Source organism: Macrobrachium rosenbergii, chromosome 43, assembly GCF_040412425.1.
Source record: "Macrobrachium rosenbergii isolate ZJJX-2024 chromosome 43, ASM4041242v1, whole genome shotgun sequence".
Lineage (NCBI taxonomy): Eukaryota > Metazoa > Arthropoda > Malacostraca > Decapoda > Palaemonidae > Macrobrachium > Macrobrachium rosenbergii.
In genome coordinates this window covers 1531387-1553421 of record NC_089783.1, presented here as the reverse complement: position 1 = coordinate 1553421, position 22035 = coordinate 1531387, and the positions used below count along the sequence as shown (strand labels likewise).

The window sequence follows — 22035 nt, the reverse complement described above, 5'->3', positions numbered from 1 at the left end:
CCCAAAAGACTATCCATTTTTTCTGTATATTCACTTTTATTTAAAATTACAAGAGCGCCTGAAAAAAGAAAAAAATATACACATGACAAAAGCAGATAAATCAGGCGCTCTTGTAATTTTAGATAAAAGTGACTATATAAAAAAAATGGATAGTCTTTTGGGTGATGATAGTACTTATAAAAAATTAAATAAGAACCCGTTAGACAATGTGAACAGTGATTTCAATAGGAAAGTGAAAAACCTGTTAAAAGTTAACGAAAGCCTTATAAAGAAGTTGTGTGTGACCTCTCCGTCGCTACCGTGTATGGTACAATAAAAACCCACAAAACAAACTTTCCTGCCAGGCCAATTATCAGTTCAGTTGGTTTCGCATCTTACAATCTAGTGAAGTACCTAGAGGATATTCTCAACCCATTGGTAGGTACTATCTCAAATGCCAACATCAAGAGTAATGTGGACCTGATAAATAAACTAAATAGTGTAGAGATTAATAGTGAATCCAGGCTTATGAGTTTTGATGTAGTATCGCTATTCACAAAGGTAGCCAATTGATGATCTGATGGAGTTTTTATCGGAATTATTAGAGAACACACAGCTGGATATCCCATTTTTTAAAAGCACTTTAACTGAACTGATTAAATTATGTGTGAAAGAGTGTAAATTTGAATATATACATATAAATTGATATACAAGGTATGACTGAAGCTATGGTACATATGACTGAAATGCTGACATTGCAATGCGTACGGTGACAATAATACATTTGATCTGACCATAATATGAAAGAAGATAATATGTGTATACAGGATGTGTGATGTATACATGCTGTGTTTCTTGTCTCCTCGCGTTTTGCACGCGGTGTTGTTGTGAGGAGATTAGTGAGCCAGGTGAGACGATGGTGGGTGGGGTCCACGTGGGACCTACACCCTAATATCGGAACTGGCTGCATAAGTCTATTCTTTATTTCAGTTAATGTGGTCTATGTGGAATTGCTTATGCAGGTCAACACCAATTTAAAAAGAAAAAGAAAAAGCAAGATGCTTGTGTATTTAGACTGCTCATCATCTAAATATAAAAAAAAAAAAGATGCTCAGACAGACTGCACCAAGATCTTCATATGATATTATATAACTTAATGTATCTTTTATCAGAGATATCAGTTGCATACTTCACAGTTGCGGAAACTCAAATGTATGGTGTCATCATTCATGGACGGAGCTCATCATGACCGAAAGGAGTCAAATCCGTACTGGCAATCATTGGTGTGATGCCATTCCCCTTTCGAGAGCTAGCCAATCACTGGTGTGTAGTGGGCGGGACTTAGCTGCAAAGGGCCATGGATTTTGCTATAAACAAGGCCACCGAAAATAGGTCCATCTTTCGGTGGTTTCGGTATAATGCTGTATGAGCGGCGGCCCATGAAACTTTAACTACAGGGTTGTGGTGGCCTATCCTATATCGTTGTCAGGAGCATTATGGCTAACTTTAACATTAAATAAAATAAAAACTACTGAGGCTAGAGGGCTGCAATTTGGTATGTTTGATGATTGGAGGGTGGATGAACAACATACCAATTTGCAGCCCTCTAGCCTCAGTAGTTTTTAATGTCTAGGGGCAGACAGAAAAAGCGCCGATGGACTGACAAAGCCGGCAAAATAGTTTTCCTTTCAGAAAACTAAAAATCACATTACCAAAAGCTTGAGTTTGGTCAAAATAGAGGTGTTTGAGTTATAAATTATTGTATGAATTCAGGAGTTGCTGGCGTGCAAGTTTTTAAGGATGACAATCCTAGAAAAAAAAAAAGGACTGCATATTGACAAACAGATAAAACATCAGAAGTGGAAGGTTAGACATGTCAAAATAAGATACCCTTATTACAATCGCCGACGTTTCTGGACCTCAATTGTCCCATTTTCAAGGCTAAAAAGTCAAATAAATTTGTAAACATTAAAAGGACCCAGGCACAAATGAATTTAAAAAAACTACAAATTGTTATTTAGAATGGACAAATGAAATTAAAGTACAGACGAGAAGGCACACCTAAGTATCAAGAAGAAAGAAAGTCGAGTGACAACGAAGTGTACCTTGGGGTTCCTTTAAACACTCACGACAGATATAGTCACATTTTTTACTGTGGCGATACTTTCCTGAAAAAGGAGTGTGTTTTTTTTATTCGTACTGTCAATTTTTCAAAGAACTATACTTAGCAAGCTTCATGAGTATGTCAAAAATGAGGTGGCTCTTGTTCTTAAAACCATAAAGTAGCGATAGAAAGGTTAACATCATGCGATCAGTTTTACTATTGTTGCAGAATATAGCCTTGCCAGAAGGTAACGACAAGATACTTAGGGATAAGAAAAGGAATGCTTTGAATATCCAGCTAGAAAAGGGAAATCACCTAATCCTCTTGTCTTTTCAGTATTATTCCTCTTGCGTATTTTAGCTATGTACAGTATATTCATTTACGTGTGTGTGTTTTTTTATGGAATATTTACTTCTTGGCTTGCTCTTTTTTATGGGCATGCCTGCTGAAACTTTTCCTACGACCCCATCCTTTCAGAATAAAAAAAAAACGATGATAACATGTATTAGATTTAGAAAATTAAGCAGAAATTAAACGGAGATAAAAGCCCATGCCAACAAATATTATCTTTTATGAGAGAGAGAGAGAGAGAGAGAGAGAGAGAGAGAGAGAGAGAGAGAGAGAGAGAGAGAGAGAGAGAGAGAATAACCAAGTTATCGAAAATGGAAAATCTTAAGACTACCAGATTCTCCAATTAAGTTCAGATCGACGACATAATTTGCGACCTCCACCGTCTCATATTTGGCGATGTCCCAGGGTACAAAAATGCGTTCTCTACCATGTCAGGTGTCTAATGAACTCATTTTTATTGCGAGGTTTCAAAGGCGTCCTCGCTAAAAGCAGTCGGGATGTTTGAAGTGCCAAAAGGGATCGTAGGAAATTCTGCTGAATTGCTCTTACCTTTCCTCTTTAGTCGGATGGAAAGTGTTCCTCTCCTACTGTTTTTCTGTTTTGTATTCCTTTAGTAGGTGCGTTGCAATTATAGAGAAGTGGTTGCCTTTGTATGAAACGTCATAATAAAAAATCTTAGCTCTTGTGGATAGGATACTGATTTCTCTTATTAAGCAGCTCAATGGTCAATTATCGAAGATGATATCTGAGGAAACATAGTTTATATAACTTCAATAGAAGCCAGCCTAATGCTAAATCACTTCCTCAGAAAATATAAAAGATACTGATCTTGCAATATTGCCATTTTTACTAGGGGATCGATGCTTTTTTTTGACAGTATGGTTATCATTATTACATATGAAGGTAAAATTAACTTTTAAATTCACTCTTAGTGTTATTAAATTTGGTATAGTTTAACTCATAAGGCTAACAAAGATCTACTGGCTAATAATGTAAATTTTTTTCAGAGAATGTCTTTTTTAGGCCACCTCAGTGGAACAAATAGCTATTTTTGGGACAAAAATAATTCCTCACTTAATTCCAGTCGTTTTATTTAAGAAAAAGTTGTTATATTGTTAAAATTACCTCCGCCAAGGTGGTTTTGTTTTGCCTTTATACAGTATGTCTGTCTGTCTGTCTGTCTGTCTGTCTTTCCATCTGCCTGTTAAGTTGATTAGTGGCATTATGCAAAAGGTTATGGGTGGATTTTGATGAAATTTTTAAGAGTGGTACAAAATGGACAGGGAAATATTTTATAAGATTATTTCTCTTATGTGGCCTCCTTTGTGGTGGGTGAGGTGGGGGGATAAGCCCCTGCTACCATAAAAGTTAAACCATTTTAGCTATATTCGATATCTAGAATATTCCAGTGAAGTAGGATCAAATGTCATGATTTATAGAGCAGTTATTGCACCTTATCGAGTATCTAGGTAATAAAAAGGCTCACAAACTTTTATTTTACAAAATTAACTTTTTCAAATTATTTTCCTAACGTATTGGTGGAGGTATGCGCTATGGGCACTTTATAGTATTTTAAGAGTTTCTTTATTCCACTATTTTGTATAAAACAGCTGGAAATGATACACAATCTTATCTGACATAAAATAAATTTTTCACTTTTAACGACTGAAAATTAAATGAAGCGTATATAGGCCTATACTTACAACTTTACTGTACTTACATAATGAATGTTAGCTGTGCTCATAGTCATTATCACCTAAATCACTGTTTACATCATCGTCAAGCACTGAAGCATCATCGGGAAGATTTCTTATCTTCCTCTCTGTTCTGTTTCTCAAGGGACTTACGTAAGAGTCTGAGGAACGCAATAATATTATCGTTATATCTTTATTGGTTTCTGTTCTTGATGATTTATAGCTGAACCCCCCACGGTATCTTCTAAATTCTCTATTTCGGGCTTCTTGGGCCTTCTATGAAAGTGATCCAATAGGTATGCTGAACTGTTGAATAACATCAGGTGCATGAATTAATATCTTGTGCAGTGACTGAGGCAAATAATGCCAATTAAACGCTTTCTCTATTGCTCTGCCATTTCTAGTGAATGCTTCTTAAATTTGTTTGGTTCAGTTTCCTTCCCAGAAGACAGGACAGCAAGGATTCTATGAAGTAGTTCAATTAAAGCTTCATCTATATCTGTAATTCTGGAGGAATCCTCCGCATTTTGAAAAATAAACATCGGTGGAGTATTACCATCATTTGAGGTTCCAGAGCCTCCTGGATTAGGCATATCGACAACAAGACGAACTTCATTTTTCAGCTGCCATTTAACTGTTGCCTTTTGGTTCTGCTCAAGATCTTTTTCTTCTTGGGACCTTACTTGCCATTTCTTGACAGGAGTTCGATACGCTATATGTAGCAGGTATTTCATATATCTGATCCATGCATGTAAGGTCGAAAGGCCATACTTGAGGTAATCTTCAGAGATCTTTCTTTTCATAAACTGGTTGATGCCATTCATACATTTGGGACTTGGTCCACAAATGCTACAGCACTGGAATGCTGCTGCGAAATAGATAAAGAGGTTGAAACTTTGCCGTCAACCATAGTAACAAAGAGTTCATGAAATACATTACCAACTACCAACTACCAACTACCTAGGTTCTAGACATTTCTAGCGGAATCAATAAAATCATTCTCAGCTCTCAAAATATCAATAGTTAAATTTACAAAGGAAAATTTTGAAAGTCAACAATAAAAAGTGGAAGATGTAGCAGGATTTTTCCAAACTATAATATTGGAATTTTTTTCAGGACAATTAATCTATAATTTCAAAGGAACAATGCGTGTCATAAAAATACCAGCTTCAGTAGACAAATCTCTTTTATTTGATGAAGTCTTTTGCATATAAATTTGTTGACCTGTTGAACCATCAAATCATATCTTTGATATCAAAATATCCTTTGTAAATGCAGGATATTACTTAGCTCATTGTATACAGATCTCAAAACTCTCTGAGTAGTTTAGCAGATTTGCATGATTCGCTCATCATCGCGTAGCTTTAAAGCCGTTTGCACTCATTCACCAAATCCATTTCCCATTTGTCTGCTCTACTGTTGGTTAACTAATAATTTTTCAGTGTCATTTCCATCACATTGTCAAATGCGCTCATGGTGGATTGGATGTTCACTCAACACGACTTCGTTTCTCTCTCTCTCTCTCTCTCTCTCTCTCTCTCTCTCTCTCTCTCTCTCTCTCTCTCTCTCTCTCTCTCTCGTTCAATTGCCATGCTTTATACTTATTCCCCTCACTGATTGACAATCACCTGAGCATTGATCTTTCATCCACTACGCGCTTCCGTTCACAAGGAATTTACATACAATATATCCGCGCCGTTTACCACGTGTTGATTCATATTACTTCTCCAAAGATATTCTCAATGGAAAAGATCTCTGCTCTTTTCCTCTGCGCCCTCTATCTTTACTTGCTTTTTATTGAATAACTTAATCGTAGTGTGCATTTATAATATATTTACTGCAGACACTTTTTGTCACATGTTTCAGTTCAACCATCGCAAATCTGTCATTATTTTGAGTCTGGCATGCCATTTCCTATATGGATATAACTTGGTCATTCATAATAGATTGTCATATTCTTTCCTCTGAAGCAATTCAGTTTCTTAAAGGACTTAAATAAAAAAGATTTAATAAAGTACAAAGAGGATGGTTCAAACACTGACTATATATATATATATATATATATATATATATATATATATATATATATATATATATATATATATATATATATATATATATATATAAATGTCTTTTACTGTAATACTACAGTATAATATGAAGATAAGAAGTCCCATAAAACACTATTTGAACGTTGCAACCATATATTTCGGGCACTAGCTTCTGCGCCCCTGTTCACTGGAAAATATGGACAGATGAAATGTTACAAGGGTATATATACAAAAGCATATAGGTGTGGCATTAAGTCTCCGATGGTATGCAGGTGACCGTTTCCTAAGAAGGAGGAGAGTAAACGGTTCCCTAGTGGGTTTTCGGCCATTAACTCCCGTTTGGCGTCGATTCTGGTGGTCTTGTGCCCTGGAACACCTTCTTCACTAGCGGTCTGAGGATTAAAGCGTCGATGTCGTCCGATTTCCAATGTCCTCCTGACAAGTTCATATTGTTGGTTTGATTGATGATAGCAGATTCCAGCATCTTTCTTTTGTACGGACAGCTACTTTTGAAAACCAGCTCCGCCCCACTCCAGTTTATGATATGTCCTGTATTTCTGATATGTAGGAAAATCGCCGAACTCTCCGAAGCGTAACGTACTGATCTTTTGTGCTCTGTCATTCGTTGTCTTTGTCACCTCTTTTTGCAACTTTGCAATAATGGGAGAACCATTCCGTTAAATTTGTGCGTGTGCATGACACTCACCAGTGGGGTTCTTTGTGATAATGATTAAAGTGATAAATAAAGTTAATTGAAAGTAATGATGCTAGTGCAACGATACAAAGAAGCGATGATCTATTCACACACGTTCACACTAATAAAAATGAAAAAGCAGATGACAGGTAAAGAGACCGCTCAGTTGGTAGAAAAGGAGTTCTTGGAGAAAATGACAATAGAGAAAGTTTCATGTAAATGTGCTTGAAGGTGCCTTGAGTTTTGGAAATACATGTTTCCCAAAGAAGAGTAATTAAAAGTATAATTAGGAAAGGTAAATGGTGAAGAAAAGAGCTTGTCAGATTATGTATTATTACGGGGTTGAAAACAATTAAGTTGATGGATTTAGTGGAGAGAAGAAGAATGGCCAATGATACATCTGATTGTTATTAGGAAAATGCAGGAGTCAAAGCATATAGAAGTTTAGTTGATGACAATTGAGGAGAAATATCACTTTAAATCGATTGAAGATAATTGGGAGTGCTAAAGGGGGAATGGAAACTGCATATAAAAGATGATTAAAATGGGCAAATGTTAAAGACACTGAAGTGGAAGGCATATATGAGGAGTATGTAAAATTCAACGAACTGTCCATAGACTTGACAGGGAGAGTTTGGGGATACGGAAGATTGGACGAGTAGTAAGTGGTGAGATGAAGTTATTGAAGAAAAGAAAAGGGAGAGAAAACATAATAAACAAGTAAACACGATGGTGGATAAGTAAGAGAAAAAGAGGGTAAATAAGGGAAAGACAAAGATGAACTTGTGCAAATACTTCAAGAACAAGAACGTCGTTCTCTATGCAGTGTGATGCAGAGCAAACGATTAATGAGCAAGTGGATCGTAGATGCAAAAATGCTGTCAAAAGGAAATGTTTGTTCTACTTGTTACAGAGTTAATATTTGTGGTTTTATTGGAAAGGATAAAGGAGAAACAGATCTGAACGATGCAAAAGTAGAAGGGATTGGGATAATTGTAATATGTGTCGAGGGGAATTTTGAGGCTCTAGGAGTCGTTTTGATTTTAAATAAGGGGCTGAAGTACTACTGGATATTAACTCATCCAAGTACGGTAACTTAAGTTATGCATTTATTTAATTAATTAAACGAATGTCCCTCATGTTATATTATTCATGAAACATGGACCGTTCAAACCTAGAAACCTAGACCTTTCCAGTATTAAATATATCTTCATACAAACCATACAAGTGATTTACATAACAGAAATTTTGAAAATATAACAACCCTATTTGGAAAATTAATTCCTTCCAAACAATAACTCCGGAATTAGATACCATCAAAAGCTTAAAATCTTCAAACACTTCAGCTTAAAACAGACTACCGAAAAAATAGTACTCCTAGGAATCATCACTAAGACCAATAAACTCCGACTATTTGATCACCAAAAAAAAGAGTAACACTAAAACCATCCAATTATAGATATATATTTTCCGAAAATTTCAGCTCCGAAAGCAATTGTGCTTCAAAAATTATAGTATATCAAACTTAGCGCAAAATAAGAGTAAATACATTCTCCTGCCAAACCAAGTTCTAGTGGATTTTCCTTAGGTAACTCTAAGTGTATAAAAATCCATAATGATGTAAAAACAACCAATTTCTTCAATGGAAAATTTTGTAAGCATATGAAATGGTAAAAGCATATATGAAATTTTATCTTCTTACAGTGGAAAAATTCCGTTACACTTTTAATTCATTTGAAATTTACGCTTCGAATGGCATTTGTTTTTATAAACATTAATAGCATAAATGTAAGAATATGAACGAGTTATAAAATTTCTCACATTCTAACTAATGAGCATTAGCAAATAGCCATGCATTTGCTAGTTTGGTTAATGCATATCCAAGCGTATTCTGGGTATTGTGCTGTCAAATCTTACAAAGTATTGAGCGTTTTTGGATAAAGAGAATAACTGAGAGAGAGAGAGAGAGAGAGAGAGAGAGAGAGAGAGAGAGAGAGAGAGAGAGAGAGAGAGAGAGAGAGAATAAATGTTGACTGAAATTATGGGGACCACCGACTTGAAATTCAAGCTTCCATCAAATATGGTGTTCATTTAAAGAATTAACAGAAGATAATAGGAAATACAGAAAGACGAGATCGGTTATTAGAGAAGAAAAAATAATAGATTAATAAATAGTTAAAAAAATTCAAGAAAATGGGTTAATAAATAGATAGATAAGAATTCAAGAAAATTCTAAAATGTTACAAGAATTGTTTTAAGGTAGTAAGGCACTTCACCTTTGCTAGAAGTTCCAATTACCTAACATCCTCAGGGAGACTGTTCCAGAGGATGTGGGCAGAGGAATAAAGGACCTTTGCGACTGAGAAGTTCGAAAGAGTCGCATTTACTGCATATCGTTGCTGCTGTTCAGCAAATCTGGTTGCTCTCGGCAGGAAATGAGGATAAGTGATCAACTGTGAACATGAAAGATCTCTATTAAAGCACAACTTATGAAAAACCGACAAACAAAAGATCATTCGTCCATGGTCCAAGTCATAACTGCTGATGTCAGGGTGCAGAAACCTACCACCGCGAACTAATCTATCTAAAGGAGATAAATCTCTGGCAGAAGCAGACATCCACACTGGAGAACTGTATTCTAGCAAAAGAAGAACAAATTGCCTAAAGTACGTTTCACTGATTTCATCAGTGTTGCAAATATATGATGCCTTACGTCCACAGCCTAACTTCCGTGCAACATTTGCTAACCCTTTCATTAGATGTTTCTAAAAAGTAAGATGTGAGTCAAAAGTCACACCTAGAATAGTTAAGGCTCCAGCCTCATTCAACAGAGTTCCATCCATCTGAAGGGGAGGATGGGGTGGAAAGTCTGTACAAGATATGCTAATCAACTGTGTTTTTGTTTTACTGGAGTTCAGCCTCATACCCTGCCGACTACACCGTCCACTAATCTGGTCCATCTCCCAATTGAGACTGAGGGTAGCCTCATTTCTCATAAGTGGAGTTTACTACGCCAACAAGTTTTGCATCATTGGCAAACTGAACAAACTTGTTTTCCAGGACAATGACCATTAACCATTAACAGCAACTCCTATCTATAAGGAAATCTTGAATTAAATCTAAATCATATTGACCCACTCCAAGATTCTGAAGTTTATAACTAAATTGCCTTGATGATTTACTAAGTTGAAATCAGTACTAAAATCTATGGAATTACCTTACACTCAAAAACCATATCAAGGTTCTCTTCCAAACGGCATGTCAAATCCAAAAGAGCATTGCCCGTACCTAACTGCTTCCTATAGGCATATTGACTGCCAACTAACAATCTTTTAGATTCCACATTCTTATATAGTGGTTTAAAATAAGTTTTTCTGCAACTTTGGAGGGCACAGGGAGAATTGAAATTGGCGGGTAGTTGCCGCAGTCTACAGACATGCCAATCTTTGTAACAGGCACTTCATTAAAAGTTTGTGCTCATCCACAAATACTACGTCGAATAAAAGTCCATAGAATCTACTAATCTTGGGAGACAACACACTAGAAACCTTAAAAAAAAGGGGGGGGGGGAAGAATCCATCAGGGTCTTCTCCACCCAAGCCATCAAGATTGTCAAGAATGTTCTTAGCATCCCTAGAGCAAAATGCAAATTTTGAAAGAATAGGTTCAGGATGACAAGTATTAAGGAGGTAAATGAAAATACTTAGTCTGATGGATTGGGGCAAAATCCCATTTTCTGATACTTAATTCATGGCTGTTGTCGCAAGGGGAACAACGAGGTGAAGTATGGTGGCTTCCCTCTTGCATGAGTTTCTTTCCGTAAGATTGTTTGTTCAAGGAGTTATGGAAAAGGTTCAAAAGATTTGTAATAACCTATCATCAAAGAAATATATGACACTGTAATTATGAAGGCTCAAGTAAAAATGGATAATGAAAAACGCTTTTTCCTTTCTGCTTGCTTTTGGGCCTCATTGTTTGCAAGTTCTGCTCCCAGTAGACTCTTATGGCACCGGAAAAGTTTTTTTTTTTATATATCGCCTGTTGTTGTTGAGAAGGGACGTTAACCCTAAGCTTAACTCTTAGTCTTTGTCCTACTCACGGAGAGAAGAGATTCTCAAACCTCAGATAATACAAGAAAATAAATGTTAAAAATTACGTTAACATTAGAAAATGGTCCTAAATTTACAAAGCAGGCCCCAGTTCCATCCATCTTTCTCACCCTCTCGCTCGCACAATCTCTTTTTCTGTTGGCTCCCTGAAAACCTGTAACTCTTCCCTTGGTTATTTAAATGGCCGCCATGCAACGTATCTAAATTAAAAACAAGAGCGAGAACGTAATTTTTAATTACATATTAAGCAAATTAAGTACGGAGGAGGAAAAAAGACTAATCATACCACCAATAAAGACGCATCTGAATTCCTTAGAACCTGCTGTACTTCTAGACCGAGGGAAATTCCTCGGCGAAACTAAGTTTCTCTCCAAAGTTTCAAAGGAATGCATTATAATCTTTTAGGAAGTAGTGAATATCGTGATCTCCGCAAGTAAGACATTTTAGAATTGCGAGAGAGGGCAGTGATGTAGAGAGTAGCAAGTAAAAAAAGCGCCGAAGTTTCTTCGGCGCAATGGAGTTTTCTGTACTGCCGTTACAGTGTATAATCAAGACCACCGAAAATAGATCTGTCTTTCGATGGTCTCGGTATAGTGCTGTATGAACCGCGGCCCATGAAACTTTAACCACTGTTCAGTGGTAGCCTATCATATTTCGTTGCCAGAAGCACGATTATGGCTAACTTTAACCTTAAATAAAATAAAAACTAATGAGGCTAAAGGGCTGCGATTTGGTATGTTTGATGATTGGAGGGTGACTGATTAACATACCACTTTGCAGCCCTCTAACCTCAGTAGTTTTTAAGATCTGAGGGCGGACAGAAAAATTGTTGACAGAAAAAAAGTGAGGACAGAGAGAACTAAAAATTAAGTCCAAAAACGGTCAAGTAGGAAAATGAGAAAAAATATTGTTGAGAAAATATTTCTAAGAAAGATTAAAGGAGAAATCTGAGTAAAGAAATGATTAAGGAAGAAAATTAGATGCTGCCTAAGAACTAAAAATGAAAAATAAAAAGACGGAAATAAGTATTAAAGAGACATATATATACGAGGAAAAGAATGAAGACGAAAACTGAGAAATAGAGATGCAAAAAGAAATGATTAGAAGAGGAAAATGGAAAGATTAAGCAAGTAGGAATTAAAAAATGGCAAAAGAATCAGCGAAAATAGTAACAAAATCAAGTATTTAGAAGGGAAATAAACGGAAAAAAATTAAAAGGAAATAAGAAATAAGATTAGCAAGAAAAAAATATAAAAAATGGAAAATAGAGGTGAGTAAAACCTCCATAAGATAACTAATATTTTAGTCATATGCAAATGGAAACACTTCTGTTTCACTTGCGTTTTTAACAAATGCCAGAATGTAATTCCGCTCTATCTCGGAAAAAATGCCAAAGGGGCAATTATAACTAATAACTGGTTGGTCACCTGGTTGATTCGAACCACCAACAGCAACTACCTCAGACTTCAGAGACGGGTTGTTTCACAATTAGGCTGCCACGAGAGGTACAAGTTGAAATTGCATTTACTGTACACATGCCCGTCAAATGTAGGTATTTGTACTTTGTGTCAGCTTCAACCCACCCCCAATCAAGACAGCCGATTGATATGTCTAAAACACAGTTATTTTTTTTTTATTTATATTACATCAACGAGACTTTTTTATATTCACACACATTAAACAACATATGTTGTTTGATGTCCCGTTCACTCTACCTTCTAAATAATAACAAACTGGCATTATAATTTATGTGGGGTTAGTCACTCGAAGATTCGAACCACTGGCCTAAACTACCTCAGACTTTAGTGGAGAGCTTTCTTACCACAGGGTAAGAGAGGTATTAGTTGAAAATTACTCTGCTTTGCATATTCCGTATTTGTACTTAGCTTCGGCATCACCCAACCCAACAATAACAGCTGATCGGTATGCATGAAACACATAGCTATTTATGAATTTATATCACATTAGCTTGACATTTTTTTATATTCACATACATTAAGCTACAAATGTCATTTAATATCCATATTCACTCTACCTTGGAAATATTACCAAAGGGGAATTATAACTGCCAAATGGTTAGTCGCATGGCAGATAAAGGCTACCAAAATGCAACTACCTTGGGTTGTTTTGAGTTAGTTGGAGACATAGAATCCTGTCCCAGGAAGAGGTCATAGCCTCCAGGGAGGTAACTGGCTACTGCAAGTGTGTAGACCTTTCTTCAGTGGGGCCTCGTGACTGTCAAACAAACTGTTGGGAGAATCAATTTTACCCGATAATTACTCTCGATGGTGACGAGTTTGTTTTTCTATTTTAGCCTCATGGGGGACTTTGTCTTCCCTTATCAGGGGGGTTTGCCCGCCAGTGTCTTTAAATGTCTCGACCTGGCATGCAGGGTAGTTACCTTGAGGAGGTGCCACAATTATTGGGCCCCCCAGCTGGAGGGCCTAGAGATTGATGATTGGTAACAGCCACTGCAATGGCAGGTGTAGCGGTTTTGCTAGGGCAATTCTTCCAGAGGAATGAGTGCCCATAAATCTTACAGGCAGAGCAATAAATCTTGCTAAAGTCCTTTTGAGGAGCTAAGGAAGGTTGAAGTTGTTTCTTGGATTGATCAGGGGGAGGCATTGCAGTGGCTCTCCCTTAAAGTAGCACTGGGATTCTAAGTGCCCCTTCTTTTTGTAATGAGTGCAAACAGGAATTTTAGAAAAGGGCCCATTCCTTGGTTGCACTTACAATGAGGTGTGACTTGATCTTTCGATGCAGGGAACTGGCATGAGAATGATAATGGTCCCAGTCATCCACTAAGCAGCAGCACTCATCGCAGGTCTTGGGACGTTTCTCACATAGGTAAGTGGCTAAGGAACTTAGAGCATAATAGAAGAAGTTTTCTAGTTGTATATACTCTAAGAGTTCCTCAAACGTTGTTATGTTAAGGGCTTCCAGCCAATGCTTGGCAGCTCGAGTCTTGTGATAGGCCCAATCTGTCCAACTTTGACATGCTTCCTTTGACTGGCGTTGTCTCCAACGTTCAGGTGTCATTTCATAGGCCTTAATTATGGCCTTCCTGACCTCTTCGAGGTCCCCCCTGAGCATCATTGATTAGGGAGCGGAGAGCGACTGGGCCTTTTCTGCTCATGTGTTTTCCAAGGATCAGGGAGATTTTTGCAGCAGAGGCTTGAAATTGGTGAAGACACATTCCATTTGTTCGAGCCAGGCCTCGGGTTCGGCATCATTCCCCTTTGGAATTAGCGAGCTTATGCTATTGAGAGTGGACTGTGGAGTGGCCGGAGTGTGATATTCAGTCCTATGTTGAGCGAGCACTCACCTGGCAAGCTTTTCAAGTGCCAACACATGGTTGTGCTGGCATTCCCTTTCTTGTCTTTCCAATTCAGCGAGGGCTCTCTTCTCCTGGGCCAAGGGCTAGTTCAAACTGTTGTTGCTTCTCCGCATCTTCTTTCTTCTCTTCTCTCTTCCTCTCCTCCTTGGCTTCTCTCTCCTGTTTTGCATCAGCTACTTGGTCTTGAAGTCATGAGTTCAGTTGTGCCCGCCCCCTCCGAGATTCATCCCCTTCCGAATATCTAGGAAGTTCCTGTAATCTTCGGTAGACACAGACATGTTGCTGCGGCTGTTGTGAGCCTCAAGCTCCACGTAAGGTACTAGATAGATAAGTAGTAGACCATACAATCAACTGCACGGACTGGAAATGGAACTCTGCTTTTGTCAGGGTGTGGTTATGCAATGGTGTGGGCCAATAGGTGGCACTACTAGTAATGGGAGTGCCCCCTTGGTGAAGTGGCACTGGCACTAAGTGCAAGGTCATTCCGGAGAACTGGGGATGGCACTGGGTCAGATGCTAATGGCAGTAATTCAGGCGAGGGCCTACAAATATTGGGCCAGTAATGCAATGTTTGCACGTTGGTGGGTTGCACTTCAGGAGCGGGTTGGTGCTAACACAGCCCAAGTCACATATGAAGCAGACTTGGAGCTAAATAAGCAAAACTTTCGAGATGAGCGACAAGTTACATACACACAACAATCACTTATATGCTGAGTGCAGATTTGAATTCGAGCGAAAAGTTACATAAATACGACAATTGCTCATTTGCCAAGTGCAGAAGTGAGGTTCTGAAGAAATGTAATTTGTTCAAACGAATGGGTTTGCAATTTGTTCAAGATTACGATTCTGGTTTTACCAAACAATAGTAATTTGTTCAAGAGAACGATTCTGGTTTGCTCCAAAGAACAGTAACTTATAAAAAAAATGGGTTTGTTTTTTGTTCAAAAGAACGGTTCTGGTTATGGCTCTCATTCCTGAGAATCGAGCACGATTAAATGCATGAGTGTAGGTAAATGTGAGGTAAGTGTAAATTGGTTTGTGAGAGTATCGCAGAGTTTGAGAGCAGGCAAACTTCTAGTAGCAATTTGAAAAACAATGTTACAAACAGTTCACAGATACAAGTAAGTTATAAAACAATGGGTTACTAACATTAACACCGTTCACATATAAATTGTTTAGACTGGCAATATTCTTAACATTAAAAGTTGTCTCATTCTCACCCATGAGGGACATAACCTTAAGGAATGATGACGTCTATTTTAGATAGTGGTTTTCATCACAGAATTGACACTGGGTTAAAATATACCACAGTTATGCAAAGAAATAGTGTACATGGGACCTAAAAGTTAAAATGATGTTATGGTGTTAAATGTTGATGAAGTGCATGTTTGAATATTTTCCATTTTCTCCAATAGAATAATGTAGGCATATCATAAAATTAAATTAACACTGGGTATTATGAATTCTTACTTTATTTTACCAGGAATTCTTCTTAACACAGCTGAAGTGAGAGACAATTGTGTTGGTGCGGAGGTTGCCAGATACCTCTGTCCTAACTATGTAAATTTAGCAAATTTCACTGTGAATAGAGAGAAATTGTGCACTTTTCTCTTAATGTATTACTTCACTAACTCACTTCCTAACTAATTCCTAATTAGTTAAGCCATGCAATTTGCTAACATGCGGTAGCAAGAGTCCCTGACTTCTGCCCAACTGGCAATACTACTACCTCCGCTGTCTGAGGACTCACACAGTCGAGACTCGCTGCCCTCAAAAGCATACAGTATGGAATTCTGAATTTTAAGTATTCCTGAATCACAAAGTACGAATAGCAAATGGTAAAATGAATACTTACACTGTATACCTCTTTCCACTGTATATCCATAGAATTAAAAGGGATTTTACATTACAGGTTCATTCCTGTGTTGCAAATTCTACTAGCAAATGCTAGTTGCTGAAGGTTGCACAAGCAATACAAGATGCAAGCTGCAATCACTTGCTGGCTATGGTCGCCATTCTTATGAATATTAATTGATCTATTACTCTTACCTTGGCGTCACGGTTCCTGACTGATGATTAACACCCACAACAAACAAACAAAATTGTAATTTTAAAGAAATTTCACTTTGAGATAGGACTCAGTAGAGAAATTCTAGGTCTTAGTTAATTGCATGTATTTGCAATTAATCAGAAGAGTAAATTACACAAAGTAATTCCCACTGGCAATTGGCACTTATGGTACAAACTAACACAAACTTAATTAACTGGAGTGCCAACAATTGTGTAATCATTACTCAAATCAGTCAACCAGCAAAAAATTCAATAACTGGAGTGCCAAACTATCGGGCAGTAAAAATTTAAATTTGCTAGATTGGGTTGATTGATGCCTGAGGACACAGTGGAACAGATGGAGATACAGTGGTATTTAGAGCATTTCTGTAAACATGAAGAAAAGGCACATTAACACTCGGTGCAGTAAAACACAATCTAATTATACAAAGAGAGATTGTCAAAGACCCAAGGAGTGAGATGTCACTTTATGATTAAGCAAATTATTACTGTTTAACACTGATGATTTATATCAACAATGAAACAGTAGGTCTTAGCACATTGAAAAGAGAAACAGAAATGAGAATAAGAACAAAAGGAATGACCAAAGAACTTTCTACCTGGACTTTACCTTTACATGCTGAGTGGAGCTTTTGTGCATCAACCGCAATAAAGCCTCTGTACATGGGGCTTCCTTGTTACACTCAGATAGGCTTGGATAGGAGGTTCTTGGCCAAACAAAGGGGTTCTGGGGAAAGCCACTAAGGACATGCTTCCTCTGTGGGGTTTAGCCTGTGACTCTACTGCTTGCCCTCTCTCTCTCTCTCTCGGCATTTTTATGCTCTTCTCAACCAACTGGCTTTCAGTACCTGGGGCATGTCAGGTGCGGGCACTTTGACTAGTATGTGAAGTCGTTAAGGCTCTGCTTCTCTGTCTTTCAGGGACAAGGAGTTGATCTGGAACAGAAGATCTTAGGCCAGAGGTCATTAAGGTCAAGTTAGAATGGCCTTTTAGCGAGGCCTAGGAGGAGGATAATGGAAGAGCTCTTTTGACCATGTCAAATCTATTGTTGAATTTAAACTGGAAACAGGGATTAGCAGAGGACTTGTCTCCTTGGGCTCAGAGTGTGTCTCCCAGACGAAAAACAGGGTGAGAGAAGTATGTAGCAATACTTCTAGAAATATATATATATATATATATATATATATATATATATATATATATATATATATATATATATATATATATATATATATATATATATATATATATATATATATGCATTAACCAACCGACTAAGGTTGCGGTTATTAAATAAGGTCAAACTGAGGAAGTCGATAAGTTCTCATATTAATCTAAAAACCTTCATTAAGTTTCCAAGGTGCACGTTTTTAAATTATTAATTTGTTTTAATAACAAAAGAATGCTTGTGGTAACCTTCTGTAGGTTAAATGCAGTTACGGTAACTGTAAATGTATGGTAAAGGTTAACATTTAACAACTGACTTAAGTTAACATGAACGTAATTTTTTAGTTGAATTTGTATTGCATGCCTAAAATTAGTTTTTTTTTTTTTTTTTTGTAGATCTCAATTTTTCTTTTGTTTTACGTCTTCAAAATCATCTAAATGTGATATTAAGCTACTGACACAAGTTAAGGATGAGGAAAACATGAATTATTGTCTCGTTTCATTTTGCTTCGCTTGGTCTACTTTCGCTTCGTTTGCAAGAACTCCGCTTTTACCGAAGCATTCAATCAATTCCAGCTCCGTTTTAATCTGGGTTCGTAATTTCCGAGAAAGATGTAATCGTCATAAAGCAGATTCCGGACACCAGAGACCTTGTTTCTCGTCAGCAGAAATATGCGAAAGGAATGGGATCTTATTATGGGATGTGAGTCTGGAATGAGATAGACTCATCCACTCCCTTTTCCTTAAGTTATTACGATTCTATATCGTGGATTTCTCCTTTTTTTCTCGTCTTGTCTTTTCCAGCAATTTCAGTAGAAGTTCATTTTTCAGGCTCTCCTGACTAAACTGCCAAGTTCCATGAGAAAGACAAGAAAACAAAAAACTGGGTGAAAGGCAGAAGATCAAAAAGGAGATTTTTCGAGAGAATGTGAAGAGAACAACAACTTTTCCTATTGAAACTGAGTAGAGGAATTTCCACAGGGTGTAATGATGTCAACCAAATACATTTTACTATCCTTCAGTCATGGTTCAAGCATGTCCCCCTTATAAAATTCTGTACTCCTGCAGTTTATTTGAAATTTAATATCATGTGAAATAGAGAGTTTAGGAAGAATACTTAAGATATAATGAATAAGAAGACCCATATATATATATATATATATATATATATATATATATATATATATATATATATATATATATATATATATATATACGAATGTGTGAATGTGTATGTGTGTATGTATGTATATATACCCTAACGGGTTGATTTTTGGATCTAATGATGACCAACTCAGGATCTTAGATTCTTAAGCTCTCACTATCTTTAGTAACCGTTACTGGAACTCTCATGTTGAGAGCATCAGACCGTCATTAATGATCAGCTATCCAACTAACGACCAAGCACCGATGCTTTTTTTTTTTTTTTTTTTTTTTTAGTGATCCGTGGTTTAGTTACCAATGTACTCATCGGTAACTTTTTTTCTTTTGCTCTACGGACTATAGTGCATTGTCAAGAAGGTAAAAAAAAAAAAAACTCACAGTGGCAGACAGTAAGGTAAATCCATTCTATTTTTCCATATTAATACCAAATTTTGGAAGGCATTTTGTGTAGGATTTATTATTAATATTCGATTACATTGTGTTCCTGTTTTGCGTAATATAACTATTAGCTTAAGTATGTTTTCAAAATGAAGGTAAAACTTTTCTAATAGCATGATACATACAATAGATGAAGTACAATACGTATACTATGTAAATTATATTCGAGTCCGTTGCTTCGAATACTAATAGATGTGGGTAAAAAAATAATGAAAGTAAAAGCAATTCACTGGATAAATTAATGTGATTTTATGTATGCAGACAGCAGTTAACTTTTCAAGTGCTTGGAGCGTCTAAGCCTTCTGATAAGTGACACCGACCCTATAGTGTGGTCAACATCTGGGCATTTTCAAGATATTATCCTAAAGCTAAAAAATTCACAATGTTTCTAGCCTAAATTTAATTGTATTTCACACTTGATGTTTAGGCGAAGAAATTATTCTGAAAGGCATCATCTTTACGAAAATCATCATGATGTGTACAGAAATCGGATAAATCTAAGTCTGGTAAGTTGAAGGCTTAAAAGTCTACAAGTAACGAAAAAATATATTAATATGCTTTGCTGTGGAAAGGCTGGCGTAAATATCAATAAACTATTTTGGAAAGGGAGTTTGTGGAATACTTTGTGTTAAGTTTTTTTTTGTTTTTATTTTGTGCTATGAATTAGAAATCATTAATTTTAAAATGACGCCGAACTGAGTATCATGGCACGGCATAAAAATCAACTTTGCAGGATGGGGGAAGAGAAATACAGCTAAATTCAAATACAGTTGGAGAGAAATGGAGCACCATTGGCAGTAACTTACATGCTCAAAATGTTTTTGTTGTTACATAACATTTTATTTATTCACTTATCCACTTATCTATTATTATTATTATTATTATTATTATTATTATTATTATTATTATTATTATTATTATTATTATTATTATTATTATTACATTCTATGACTTTGGAGAAAATTTTCCGGTAGTTACTTTAGGCATTGATAATTACTGTTCCCAGTTATTTCTTCCGTGACCTATTTTTCAAGGTCGAAGGAAAATTTAAAGGCCAAAATCCAAGAATTTTCCTCTTAAACCATAATAGTTAGAGACCTCCGGTCATCACGTTTTGTTCTTGTGTGAATTGTATTTTTTTTATTATATTTTTTATATTGATATATTTTTAAAGTCACGTGTCATCTTATTTTCTTAATGAAACATGGTAATTCGGTTCCTTAGAAGTTGGTGAGGATTCTTTTTATTTTATGCTTTTGGCCTTTACTTATTTTTCATGGTCACATCAAGTTTGAATTGCTGAGACTTGGCAGATAGATACTTTAGGGACTGGCGGCTCATTTTCCAACCTAATGTTGATCTTGACCTATTTTCAAAATCTCAGGTCACTCTAAACACCAAAACTTTTATTTTCTTATAATCCGATGAAATTTTGTGATAGATATCTGGGCTGTTGTTATTGACCAACCCGTTTTTCAGGTCCACGGTCAGTTCAAAAGTCACCATAATATTTTCCTAAGATTTTGATGAAACATGAATGGTAGGCAAGAATTGAGTTTAGCTATTTTTTTTTTCGAAATATTTTAGACGTGACCTATTCTTCAAGGTATTGGGGTGGCAATTAATTTCCCAAAAAATTTTCAGTTACTTTCATTAAAGAATGTTTTTTTCCATTTTTCGTTGTTTACATACCAACCGTTCAAAGCAAAAGCTCTCATTTTAATTTTATGGATATAAATATCGATTTCTTTTCATTTTTGTTACCTAATGAGCTGTTATTTTCTAACTGGGACCAATAAAACTGTAAATTGTCATTAATATTGTTTTGGTTTAATATACATCCTTTTCTAAATGTCTTTGAAAATAATTAGAGCAGAATTTATTTTTAGCCAAAAAACGATAGTACTTCATAAACAGAGAGAGAGAGAGAGAGAGAGAGAGAGAGAGAGAGAGAGAGAGAGAGAGAGAGAGAGAGAGAGAGAAGCAGAAACTTTTCAGTGCAAAATAGCAAAGGGGAGAACGTGCCATCAGGCACCGCAATGAAGAAGTTATGATAAATACTTTGACTGTGCGCGGTTAAAATTTTGTTTCTACATTCAAGTGTATAATACGATATAAAAAATTAAAAAAGAAAACATACGGTCCAAAATGCATCCTAAACATAGTGAATGAAGTTGATGGTGTCAATAGGTCGGGTTAATACTTGCATAGGTGACCGCCATGAAATGGCACAAAGATTGGTCCATATAAAATCACTCGTCAGCCACTACGCAGCATATTGGACTGGCAACCCACCTCCATATATAAATAAATATATATATATATATATATATATATATATATATATATATATATATATATATATATATATATATATATATTTATTTACTTATTTATTTATTTATTTATAACTGTTGTGTGTTTGTGTGTGTGTATATAAATATATATATATATATATATATATATAAATTATATAAAGAGGACTGTGTGTTTTTACTGTGTGTGTGTATTTATATAGTATAAGAACGGTATAAATATATATACATATATATACATATATATATATATATATATATATATATATATATATATATATATATATATATATATATATATATATATTATATATATATATATATATATATATATATTATTCCTATGCTTATGGATCAAATCAGATCTGTTTACTTTATTCCTTGCTTATGGATCAAATCAGGGGATCTGTCTGAACTCCAGGGAAATATACTATTACACCTAGTGAGCAGACAGTTGGAAGTTGAAAGCCGTATTACAACAAACATAAGTTGCAGATAAACACTTAGGGTTACTTTAAAGGTAATATATTTACAATTAAACACATAAATCAGAAGACTGGGG

The 22035-nt window shown here is 36.0% G+C and overlaps 1 protein-coding gene across 1 annotated transcript in view; it reads left to right on the top strand.

Moving 5' to 3' along the window:
* Positions 1-22035, top strand: part of LOC136828471 (uncharacterized) — a 77080-nt gene that overhangs the window by 1412 nt on the left and 53633 nt on the right. The window lies entirely within an intron of this gene.